Source organism: Stegastes partitus, unplaced genomic scaffold (genome assembly GCF_000690725.1).
Source record: "Stegastes partitus isolate 25-593 unplaced genomic scaffold, Stegastes_partitus-1.0.2 Scaffold695, whole genome shotgun sequence".
In the NCBI taxonomy this organism is placed as follows: Eukaryota; Metazoa; Chordata; class Actinopteri; family Pomacentridae; genus Stegastes; species Stegastes partitus.
The window spans coordinates 66,363-79,623 of record NW_007578426.1 but is presented as its reverse complement, the minus strand read 5'-3'; the positions used below and the strand labels follow the sequence as shown (position 1 = coordinate 79,623).

At 40.1% G+C, this 13,261-nt stretch overlaps 1 protein-coding gene across 1 annotated transcript in view; it reads right to left on the bottom strand.

Annotated features, from left to right (window-relative positions):
• The window catches only part of plcd3a (phospholipase C, delta 3a), a 33,888-nt gene that overhangs the window by 16,894 nt on the left and 3,733 nt on the right, over nucleotides 1–13,261 (bottom strand). The gene's annotated exons all lie outside the window — the stretch shown is intronic.

Here is a 13,261-nt window from a genome sequence, read left to right as displayed (position 1 = left end):
TTTGCTTCTTCTTCTTCTTCTTTTTCTTTATATGCTGAAGGAAAAACCCTGTTTAAATAAATACCTGTGTAAGATAGACTAGGCCAAAGTAGGTTTGCAGCTAACAATTATTTCCACTGTTGAACAATATGCTTCTTGTTTTCTGTTTCCTTGATTAAACCAGAAGTTGCTTGGACTATAAGACGCCACAAAATGCTGATCAGTGTTTCACAAAGCCCAAGATGACTTCCTCAAATGTTTTGTTTTGTGTGCAACCCAAAGATATTTCGTTTACATTCACAGGGGAGGAAAGGACTAGAAAATATTCACAGCTAAGAAGCTTAAATCAGAGATTTTCTTTGATAAAAAAACAACTGAAATAATCAATTATCAAAACAGCTGGCAATTAATTTAATAGCTGATCTATTGATTAATGAATGGGAAAAAGTAAAAATGTGGTCTGAACTGGATCAAAAAAAAGAAAGAACCATCAAAGTTTCTGTGATTCATCCTCAGGGGAACATGAAAATCTGGAGTCATTGGATTCCATCTGTACCAGAACAAATCTGCAAATACCAAAGTGCTGGTGGTACAAGAAGAAAACCCAGTGACTCGTGCCATTGGGATGTATCATCTGGAAACCATGAACACTTTGTGCCAGTCAGTCTAACAGATGTCGAGGTGGTTTACAGGAAAAATGTAACACTCTGGTGGAGCCAGATAAAAAACTGCATTATGACTGAGGTCTATGGGCTTCATCCTCCATGAAAACCTGAGCACAATTTCATGGCAAACTGTCCACGAAAGCAGCTGCCACCTTTGGATCCAGGCTGCCAGCATTCCCCAAAATATCACTCAAAAATACTTTCAAAAAATGAAAATGTCAGAATTACTGTCAAGTACAATATGTTTTATATGACCTAGTGTTGAGTATCATTGAGGAGTCATAATTTCTCTCTCTTTTTTTTTTAAAGTGTAGTTTTGTAGTGAATTTAGTGGTTTATTTAAGTGGCACTTCACTGAAATTCATAATTATTTTTTTATATTTGGAGATTTTTAAAAGCCTGGCAGTGGGCGCTGCTTTTAAAAATGACTAACTCCCATTCAGCTGAATTATTTCCCTGAAAAACGACCTCGTGTTCATCAATCTGAAGTCGCCAGTGCAGCCAACACGTCTCTGCTTATACCATCAACCTAAAAAAGGTTATGTTTTGTGTACTAACTTTGGAACAAACGCTTTAGACGAGAGTGCAGAGTGAAGTTGTCAGTGATGTTTCCCTGTGAGTTTTCCTGCAGTCTAGACTTCAGAAAAATGAACAACATGCCCTAAGTTCAGAAGAAAGTGGAGGGAAATTGATCGCTGGGATGTAATGCTGTCATGATAATTTGCAGATTTATTTCTCTCCCGGGGCGACGGCAGGCCAACAGGCAGCAGACGGGGGGGAGGCTGTTTTAACAGTTACAGCGAGGGAAAAGTTGCAAAGTGTTTTTCTGTCTGTATCGTTCATCCTGGAGCTGGCTGCGTTTTACCATCAATGGAAATTTAATCAGGAATGACTCACAACTACTGAGGCTAAAAAAAGCCTCCGATTGAGGTGGACGCGTCGCTATTTGTTGTGAGTGCCGAAAAGGTCGGCCCATGTTGCGGGAGAAGAAACAATAATTTTGAATTTATAAGGCCGTTTTAAATCAACTGGGTTTGATTAAATCTCGGTTATGCAACTTCTGAAGTAGAGCCGCAACAACCGGTCAATTATTCTGCTGAGAATGAATCAGAAAACACTCTCTGTGAGGAGTTTCAGTTTTATATCTGCAGCTTGGAAGGTTCTAGGAAATCCTGAAGGGCAGTTTTTTACATGTTTTATTTATTAGATGATTAATAATTGTAAGATAAAGAGCAGAAACTCAAGGCGTTCGCTAATCAGTTTTGAGATTTTTTCATTCAAACTCGCGCAAAGAAAACACCCATAATACACATTTAAAGCATTAATCTTACTATATTTTTCTACCTGCATCTGTAGATTTCAACTTCAGTTCAGGTCTTTCAAGGCTGTTTTTCTTAAAGTGAGTTTTTTCTCACACGCTGAGCCAGAAACCTTCACTTCAGCAGCACTCGCAGACAACAAACTGCCCAGTTTTATTCCTATCTATATTCTGAAGACGGGTTGATTTATGTATTATTCATAGCTTGACCTATAGAACATTATATTCCTAAAAACACTGCAAAAATGCATTTTTTTTTTTCAAGATGCTGACAGGATTTATGATGAAAAGAGTTCGCCGAAATCCCCTTTGATTCTAATATGTAAACAAAATGAAAGAATCTTTATCTAGTTCTCAGATTTCTGTTCTAGAAATTAAAGCAGATTAGAGCATATTGAACTAAATAACACCTTATTTGCATATTAATACGTAACATTTCAGAAAACGTAGCTATCATCAGTAGCAGCTCTGGTCTAAAGCTTTCTGATTTCGTGCTGCAAGGCTGATGTAGAGAGGAGTGTTTGCACAGCAGTTCCTCTGACTCTTTCTATTCCAAAGGTTCAAATGCGACCGAGGGCTCAGAGTGCAATCCAATAATGTGGAGCGGACACTTTTGCATGACACCAGTGTAAAATTATGTGCGATTTAGTAATTTTTTTTTTTATATTTCAACAATTATTATCTTCTAATTCTTTGCCTTTCGGGGTCAAATTCAGTTTTCTTTTTTTTTGGGGGGGAAGGTGTGAAAATGCTGCTCTAAACTGCTTTAACTTTACATTTTGCACACTGCGAGCGTTAAAAGTTCAGCTAAGAACCTGATAAGTGCAAATGGTTTACAGTACGGGTGTTAAAGGACATTCGGCTACGCCTCGTTGCTTCTTTTGGAGAGATGAATGGGAGCTTTTCTCTTTCAGCTCCGTTCAAAGAAGAAGCCTCAACGAGCTCTCACCCACCCAACTATTCTTCAGGGTTTAGTCTCCTCTGCTCACCTCTAAAGATTTGTCCAGACACAGTTGGCATGCCTTCTTTCTTTTCCCCCCTTAAATCTCAGTGCTCATGTGCCAAACGGCTGACAGAGCTCCTCCGAGGGCCCCTAAACCGACTGCAAACAGCTCTCCGCTCCCTCCCCCTCGGACTGAAAACAAACCCGAGTGCAACCGTGGTTTTCTGCCCATCGTGGTGGAGCACAAAGAAATCCCCCTACCAGACCCTCCATCCCATAACAAGCCTGTTTTCCCAAGCTGTTACCACATGCAAAGGCATTCCCACAAGCAGAGCAGAGGGCCCCGATTAAGTGCAGGTCATTGACCACGCTGAGCTGCCCAAACAGCTTTAACTGGCTCTGCTTCAACCCACTTTTCTTTTTTTTTTTTTATCACTGCATCTCTGGCTCCGACCACATGCTTAACTCTCCAGTCTGCATCATGTTAATATCTAACCACAGCAAGAACAAGCGAGCACAAGTCCGAAAGCGTGGGCCTATCTACGGTTCTCAACACGCAGTCCAATAAAACAACAGCTCATTCATGTCCCGTACGCCTCTGAAAGCCTCCTCTCCAGTGCGTAAACACAGCGTTGGGAGCGATCCTTCAGGCCGGAGAGCTGGATTGTGTTCTCTTTTCATCGCCTCCTGCAGAAAATCTGGTTGACATCCGCTTCATCAGCTGGTCAAATCCCTGCATGCCAACTGGTTAGCAACCATGCTAATGTATTCTAATGCAAACATTTCCAGTGTGCAGGAATGCTAGCTGCTCTGCGAGGCTGAGCTAAATGCCAATGCCAGTGTGTAAACAAACCCACAACAGCAGATACAACATGCTGATCTCAAGCAGATTTGGGATGTTTACCAGCTGAGTTTAAACTCAACATACAGCTGTGGTTGACGGCAATGTTAAGCTGGTTTTTGATGGTAGTAAGAAAATATATTGGACAGATTGTGATTCTAATGATGATGAAGGGAATAACCTGAACCTTTGACCTCTACAGTGAGGAGATCTGGTGGCTCTGTTTTGCTGTGGGGGGGATTTTGTTGCAATGTTTGGGGTCAGATTGACCTCTTACATGGAAGGGTCAATGCAAATCAATACAAAGCTGTTCTGCATGATCTCCTTCATGCTCTAATGACACATATTGTCCTAAAGCTTGAAGAGCCTTCTGCTCAACCATCTCTGATCTGCTTGAAAAAAAAAATCAATCATAAACCACAGATATTTAAAATACAAGTTTTGAAATTTTAGATTGATATATCAAAAACATTTAAAGATGATTTGTTTACAAAAACTGCCTGTTGACCCACTTTGAAATTTTAGGTTATTCGAACCACAAAAACCCTGAAACTTTAACAGTAATTTCTCACCGTGCCATTTATTTAGAATCTGCAATATTGAATAAGTAGGTCAAAGTAGCTCCGATTAAAATAAAAAGTCACACCTTTGAGCTAACATTAACAAAAAAGTTGAATAAACAGAAATCAACTCTTGATTTTTTCTGAACCACATCTTGTTGCATGTCGCAATAATACAAAACAAACTACGTACAATAGTTCTTAATATGTATACTAATATTATGAAAAAGTTAAGTTTCTTAAATGGGCTGCAAGGTGGCTCGGTGGTTAGCACTGTTGCCTCGCAGCTAGAAGATCACCACTTCGCATCCCGGTGAGGACACCCGGGATCTTTCTGTGTGGAGTTTGCATGTTCTCCCCGTGCAGCGTGGGTTCTCTCTGGGTTCTCCAGCTTCCTCCCACACAGTCCAAAAACATGTTGAGGTTAATTGGTGATTCTAAATTGTCTGTAGGTGTGAATGTGAGTGTGCTTGGTTGTCTGTCTCTAAGTGTAGTCCTGTGATAGACTGGTGACCTGTCCAGGGTGTCCCCTGCCTTCACCCTGAGTCGGCTGGGATAGACTCCAGCCCCCTGTGACCTCAGTGAGGATTAAGCGGTGCATAAATAATGGATGGATGGTTCTTAAACAATTTCAGGCTGTTTTTTTTTCTAGTTTCTAAAATACTGTCATCCAAACATAGCTTCAGAAAAGCGGTAAAAGTGGGTTGTTTTTTTAAAAACATTGTCTCAAAAAGTATTTGATACATCAATAAAATATCTTTAGAAATATTGATATTTTATGCTGTATTTTTTTCAGGAAGATGGAATGAATTTGCTTTAAGGAAGATGAAAAAACTGCAAATCACATTTTATGGCCTTTCCAGTCACCAGATCTGAACCCAGCTGATCACCTATAGGAGATTATGGACTGTGTTGGGCCAGCGTTAAACTCTTTGCATCATGACGTAAATTTTGTTATACGTCCGCAAGAGTCTACGGGGACCCCTCTTTGGACGTCCACGTCCAGCCCCAAATGTGTGTCCATGAGACTTCTGTGGGCGCTACAAGGGGAGGAGGTTGCGAGCACCGAATTTCAAAGACGCCGATTTCCTTTACGCATTTATGGATGAGAGTCCTACGAGTGGACTCAGCAAGCGTTACAGCTTCTGCACCCGTAAGTAAGCTCGGGCTTGCTAGGGTCGATATAATGTACATTTCAACATCTCTCCAAGTCTGTAGCCCCAAATTTGTGTTCACACAGTAACTACACTACAAATACAACACGCCGAGCAGCAGTGTACATGCAAGGAATATGTAAACGCCAACCCACTGTGAATGTATGGAACACAGACCTCACAGCAGACACCAAGAGGACTTGAAGCAGCATAAAGCCTTGATTAAAATCCTTTATGGATGCACACACAGACGGCTGTGGATGCTACTGTCTATGGTTTTTAAAGCATGTAAACTACTGCCAAACATGTGCACTTGTCGCACTCTTGTAGCAAAACCACTTCTTCTCCTTGGATGTTTTACCAAAAGCTCCATTTTCAGAGACCGAAAATTCCATTAGTGTGGACGAAAGGGAAAGCAAATACTGAAATAATACTGGTGCAACAAGGCCTTTGGTTTATGACCAAATAACATCAAAACTGCACAACCCAACTGCACCAGCTGATGATGCCCTCAGCAGCACTCAGTAGCACTCTACTCTCAGATGTTCAGCATGGTATAAATTCTACCTGCTAAACATCAACACGCACACATTTAGCTAATCAGAAAATAATCTAGAATGAAAATGACAAACTTAAGGAAGGAGGAAAAAGCACAATACGGACTCTTCAAGTAAGAGCTCCATGTGAGAACATCTGGTCAACACCCGACAGAAAAGAGGCTCTGCTGGATCAGCAGTGAGAAAACAATAAACGCTTAAATGAATCCCATAAGGCACATTTCTCTCAGGGCGCAGCGACACTGTGGAGATTCAGCAGAAAACAAATATCAGCTGGTCAGATTGTGTCTGCATGAGTCCTCTTCAGTCAGAGGCCACATACCAGCTCCTCCTGGGACCCGGTTCACGTTTCTCTCAGCATAACAACTGTCACGAGATCCAGCCAGCAAAGATTCTACACTTGCTTATAGATAGACGAGTTGTGGATATGATACGGCCAATTAAAAGTTTCTCAATTTGGTCCCACAGCTGTCCTCAGGAGGACGACGAAAATGACGACATTCCAGCCGGGGAGGGGAAAAATGATCTTAGTAAACCTTTCTGCAGCAACGCCTGATCTGAGAACAGATTCACAAAAAATCTGAAATAAACTGAGTGTCGTTTGGAAATGTAGAATTACTGCCAATGTTTTGTTGGACTGCACAGAGCTGAACATGAAAGCAGAGCAGCTTCTTTGTATTGGGCTGAAAATAAGCAGCTTTCGGTTAAACATTCTCTTTGTTTCTCATAATGAATGAAACATCATTCATTTGCTCATTAATAAACAAGATGTGACCACACAGCGAGGAGCCTTTAATTAATGTGCAGCAGATTCATTACGAACAGAGATCACAACTCGCGTGAAATATTAAAGAAAACGACGTTAAACTTTCATCTTGTTGGCCGACACTTGATTAAAAATGGTTAAAAAGCTTGTCAAAACATCAACTAAGGACATAAATGCACGCTGACAAAATGATGGCCCTGGATTTTAAGTTACATCAGACTTAAACGTGGAAGTCAAAGCTCTTCTCTTTGCTGGGTTTTCTCTCTGAAGTTAAAAATACGCAGGAGGAAACCAGAATGTGTGAGCTGTGTGCAGAACAGGCTTCTACTTTCTACATACTACAGTTTGATAATTCAAATATCCAGGTGGGTATATGACCAAAAATTGAAATGGTTGTTTGATTCTGACATGTTTAAGTTGGCTGAATTTGTCCTAAAAACGCTGGGAAATTTTCAAATTTCTCATTAGTTTGGTTTCTGATATAACCAGGGCACCAGACTAACTTTTTTACTGGTAGCACCACCCCACATTGCAAACAGTGGTAGCTGCTGCTTGGTGGCCGCAGGGGTCGTGGTGTCAGATTTGTCCGAGATGTGCAATATGGAGGGCACCTACATGCGCTGCTCTGCTCAACAGCAAATGCAGGTGCGGTCCACATTTCATGAGAAGACCACATTTTTAAATGTAAAAAAATCCACTGATGTTATAAAAGTGCTGCTTTCGACCACTGTGGTTAACACAGTAGCTGCCTGCCCCGGTTACAGCGACACCAAAACAGCTTCATCATCATCGAATGCGACCAGCTGAAATTTCAACTCTTTTATCGAAGCTAAAAACTATTAAAACAAAAAGAATCATGAGATGTTCATCCGTCCTCGACCTGCTCATCTGTGACGTGCTGTTCTATTGAAAAAAATGACCCAACCTGAAGCTTTAAAATGTGTTATTTTATCAGCTTTATTCTACATGTCTTGTAAAAAAGTGTGTGTTAAAAATAGACCTTCTGCAGTAAACAGATTCTGTGAAATGAATACAATTCTGCACTCCGTCACGTAGCCAGGAAGCCATAAGTGACTCAGTTGTGACCAAGAGTCACACGACAAAAATTCAAGGACTGTTCAGCTGAACTGCAGGCTGTGTTTACACAAAGACACGTATGTAAACTATTCACATGTAAATAGTAAAATAACTACATGCTGTAGATATTCATGGCATTAAAACTATATCGTGCTGCACAAAACACATTTGAGTTCTCTCTCCTTCTGGCCATGGTTGTGCTGTTTCCATAGAGGTGCAGGATTTTACATTATACTGTGTTCTGCACTTGAAAAAGAGTCAATGTGAGCTTGGATTGTATTAATCTTTCTGAATAATATAATAAAGAGAATGTTTTCAAAAGGAAGTCTTCTACAGGCCCTGTGAGTCCTTGAGAAACAAAGAGATCAGCTCCCACAGACTGTAAAAAATAATGAAATATGTCAAAATCATTGTCCTTTCAAAATCTTTCTGTCCTTTAAAACATACTTTGTCCTTTTCTTTCAATACTACAGAAGCGGTAGCAGTTTTCTTTGCTGCAAACTGAGCCGACGCATGTGATAAAGCGGAGTAACAAAGTACAGAAGCAACCATAAAGCACTTATAAAGCATTATTAGTGGTCGACCTATATCTGTTTTCTTTAGGCTGATATTCAGGATACAATGCTGATGTTTATATACTTACAACAGTGAGATGTTGGAGTAACTGCTGCTTCCTCCATCTTTGTTGATGTATCGATTCTTTGTCACTAATAAATTAATCAACAACTATTTTAATGATCAAGTAACTGGTCTGAGTATTTTTTTTTTAAGAAACAAAGTCTAAATTTACTGATTGCTAAACCTAAATGTGAATATCTTCTGGTTTCTTTCCTCCTCTATGACAGAAAATGAACATCTTTGACAAAAAAGATGTTTGATGTCGACCCTTTGGGCCTTGGGAAATGCAGATTGTTCGACAATTTCTGACATTTTCTTGGGCGGCTGTGGCTCAGGTGGTAGAGCGGGTTGTCCTCCAATCGCAAGGCTGGCGCCCCTTCACAGTCTAAGTGTCCTTGGGCAAGACACTGAACTTGAAGTTGCTCCCAATGGCAGGCAGCAGCTTGCATGGCAGCTCTGTCACCATTAGTGTATGAATGTGTGTGTGAATAAGTGAATGAGAAAGATATCGTGTAGCGCTTTGGATAAAAGTGCTATATAAGCGCAGACCATTTACAAAACAGTTACTTGATTAATCAGGTGCTGCTGATTACGGATTTATCTGAACTTAAATGCACCACAGTTAGCTTTGGTAGCTAGTCAGGCCTCAACAGCTTGCGCACACCGATCCAAGTAACCCCTGTTAACCATCCGCTCTAGAATCTCTCAAAATGGCATCAAATCCATCATGAGTACACAAATTTAAGGACTACTTCTCAAAGCTATTTCTAAAAACCTCCAATAAACCAAAAAAGAGATGCCAAAAAGCCATTCAGAATGAGGACTGCACCGTACGCAGCATTATTAACTGTTCGTTTGGGATCAGTTTGATCCCACAGATGTTAAATCCTTCTCACTCCTCTTATCAACGCATTAAAGCCCAATAACAGACAATAACAGATTGCGACTTATTTGGGATTTGCGTGGTGCCACATGCAAAGTGTTGTTAACACCAATCACAGACAAAAAGCAGATGAAAATCCTTTGCGTTTAATCGCTCTGAGATCCCGACCAGATGCATCCTTTTTCTGTGACATCACATCAGTTCAAAATCACGTTTTAAGCAACTGAAAACCTGCCTATGGGTTTGAAAGGCACGTTTTCTTCACCATTTATCAGAATTAGAAACTGTAAAAACAGTAAAAACAAAACATATCTTTATATTTTCAACTTTTCGAAAGTCTGTGAACACATCACATGTAAAGTTCGATCAGGACAAACAGTGAAATCTAAGCTCTAAATCATGACGTTTCAGTGACATCACTGTGTCCTACGTGTCTTTTCAAAAACGAGTTCTCAGGTGAACTGCCGGCAGTGTTTCCACAGAGCAGAGAGAAGAAGAAAATAAAATATACTGAATCAATAAAGTAAAAGCAGCATGGCTCAAAAAGAGGAGCAAGCTGCTGGAAGATACCGTTGTCCTCGAAACTCAGGTGTTAATGGCGCCTTAAGGATATAAGTATCTGGAACCCCCAACTAGTCAGTCAGAACTGATGAAGCCTCTTGGGTGAGAGGTGAAACGTCTTCAAGGAACTCAAACAAGTCCAGTTGCTACGATTAAACTACAAGAATAACCATGACCTGGATGACTGAGAATCTTCACAGACATGTCGTCCTCTAATGTATTCATACCCTCCCATTAAAGAAGGAAAAAAACAGCTGTCACTGAAGTAATTTGAAATTGACAAAAGTAATAATAAATAAAAATGTAATAAAAATCATGACATTGCTTTTGAATTGTGGTTCAATAGAAATATTTAAAAAAAAACAACAACAAAAAAAAAACATGATGGGACCCGTAAACTAATATTTTGTTGACCAACCCTTTGAGCCAATCACTGCAATCAAGTGTTTTCTGTAACTCTCAATCAGACTTCTGCACCTGTTGACAGCTATTCTGATTTCACTGCTCATCAGCAAAGTGCTCTAATTTGTCCTGGACAGTTTTGTTTGTTTTTTAAAAATTATTCTTTTCAACCACCATTCAAAAGCAATGTCTTATTTCACTCACTTATAATTTAGCAATTTTTTATTTATTATTACTTTTTCCAGTTTCTAGTTATTTGAGTGACTATTGTGAATTTTGCCTTTTCTTTAATGGAAGGATATGAATACATTTGAGGACGACTGTACATCCAGCATGGGGAAACATCTTTCTAGAGCTTACATGCAGAGTTGAAATTGAAGTTACTTAAAAAATTCCCCCCAAAAAAGAGCATTTACAGTAAAAAGGTTCTGTGAAATAAATAAAAAAATGGTGGTCCTCTGCATAACCATCAAGCCGTTACTGACAAACCTACGAACAGCTACGTAACAAGAATTCTGAGACTTTTTGACTGAACTGCAGGCTGTGTTTACTAAACAAGTAAAAAATGTAAAGAGTTGAATATGTCTAGAATATGGAGACTTTTTTTTCCCAGAATTTGTAACACCTGTGGGCATTTGGAAAACTAGTGTACATGCTGATTCCATTTAAATAATAAGAAAAATAAATAAAAAACATTGAAAGAAACTTGTTTTTTTCTCCTTTTTTCTGTGATTTATGCTATGACAACTGTCACACTGCACAAAAGACATTTCTGAGTTCCCTCTACTTCTAGTCATGGTTGCTTGGTTTCCACAGAGGTATTGCAAAATCAAATCAACCCACAGTGGGTAGAAAAGTAACAGGAGCAAAGCAACTGCTTGGAAGTTAGAGGGTTAGGTACATTCAACCTATAAACAAAATCTCCTGCAGCAGCTTGAGTCTCAACCAACAAAAACAAATCGTGGATGTAGTTTGTGTTGGTTCGTTCCCACGGGTAACAAACTGCTGCATCCCAGAGTTAACAACCGCAGACAACCTCGGACTCTCTCTGAAATCAAATCCACAAAGCCTCCCGGGGACGTGTGCTGCAGCGAATATGTATTTATCCTTGTGTGTGCACTTGTCGTATTCAAACACGGATTATCTAAAAACTAACAAATCTCTGCCTCACAGGTCACATTCATCACTTTGTCTGCAGGGACGGGAAAAAAGAAAAATCTTTGAACAGGGAAGTCGGAGCAGTCCTGCGACACCACATGACACGAAACCTTTGAACTCAATTCACTCAATGACAAAACTCTGCGCTGTTCTTCATTTGATGTGAGGATTAAACAGCTGCACGGTGGGTTCAAGGCCTGCAGGCTGATTTATGACGACACATGGCGGTAAAGGGTCGGGGGGTGGGTGACCTCGCCCGGCTTCATTAGTTAACATTAGCTCAAATATGGCGTTGCGTGTTACATTTTCAGACAGGGGGGATACAGTTTCATAACTCAAACATCAGTAATGCTCATACAAGAGTTTCAACACACTCTGCAGAACACACACGGTGCTGCTGCACCCAAAGGCTCTGCTCTCAGTGGTGAAATACATTGAAGCTGCTTTGAAAAGACAAGATTTCTGAGGGAATTTCATGGTTCCAGCTTTCAAATGTGAGAAAATGCTGTATTAGCTCCTCCAGGGTCACATTATTTTGACTTTTCATAACATTGCAACAGACATTTTTAATCGATAACGACAAATGGGCTGCAACCAATGATTATTTTTGATTAAACTGTGGAGCTGTTCGCTCTTTAAAATGTCAGAAAATTGTAAATATTCAATTTACTGTCATAGAGGAGGAAAGAAACCAGAGAATAATTACATTTTAGCAGCTGGGAATCAGAGGGTTTAGTCTTGTTCTGTAACAAAAAAAGGCTTAAATGAATGATTTAATCGTTGACAACTAATTGATTGATTGTTGCAGATCTACTTTAAATTAGCGTAAATAATCTTTTTCTTCAGTTTCACAACTCAAACGTCAGCAATGCTCACACAAGAGTTTCAACACAGTCTGCTGAACACTCAAAAGCTCTGTTCTGAGTCGTGAAATACACTAAAGTTGCTGTGAAAAGACAGCAAGTTTTGGATTTTTGAGGGAATTTCATGTTGGAAATACTACACAGTGTGTTTTAAATTGAAATTATGGCCACAGCTATAGTTTGTACTGTAGGCTAAATGCAGCTGATGTGTCAAAAACCGCTGCCACCGTCACAGCTGCACGTTCTCTATAGAATAAATAGGTCGAACGTGACGCGCAGCATCGACTGTGGTCCAGATTTCCAGACATCCGGAGCGTTTTCAGAGATTCTGACAGGTGCTGTATCTCTTCTCGGCAGGTGTCTATTTTGGGTTGGAGGTGTGACCCTGGCTTCAGAGGGCCGGTGTGGTGGGAGTGGGCCGGGATGGGACCGCTGAGGAGTCTGAATCACAGCGAGCGAGCGGCTCGGGCTCTTCACGAACACACGATCGCTTCAGCTGCACCCACACGCTCAAATACTTCAGCTCTCAAACTCAGTCATCTTCCATGAAAGCCAGAAGATGTCACACGGTTTTCTAGAATAACTCTGTTGCTTCACTTTTGAATGAAGTCACAAGCAAATGAAAGATCATGATTTTATTAGTCATGTTGTATATTTTTAGAATCTTAAATGCGTGTTTTCTACCATTCTTACCATCTAGGGCTGCGAAACTTTATCAAAACTCTTTTGATAACTGCTGAATACACAATTTCAAGTCATTTTAAGAGGAAACGGTTATAGTTCCAGCTTTAAAATGGGAAAAAATGCCGTTCTGCTGATGCTGCATCACATTCTTTTGACATTTCCTCACATTATATTGACCTTTTGACCTTTTAAAATCAATAATGACCATAGGGCTGCAACTGAAGATTATGTA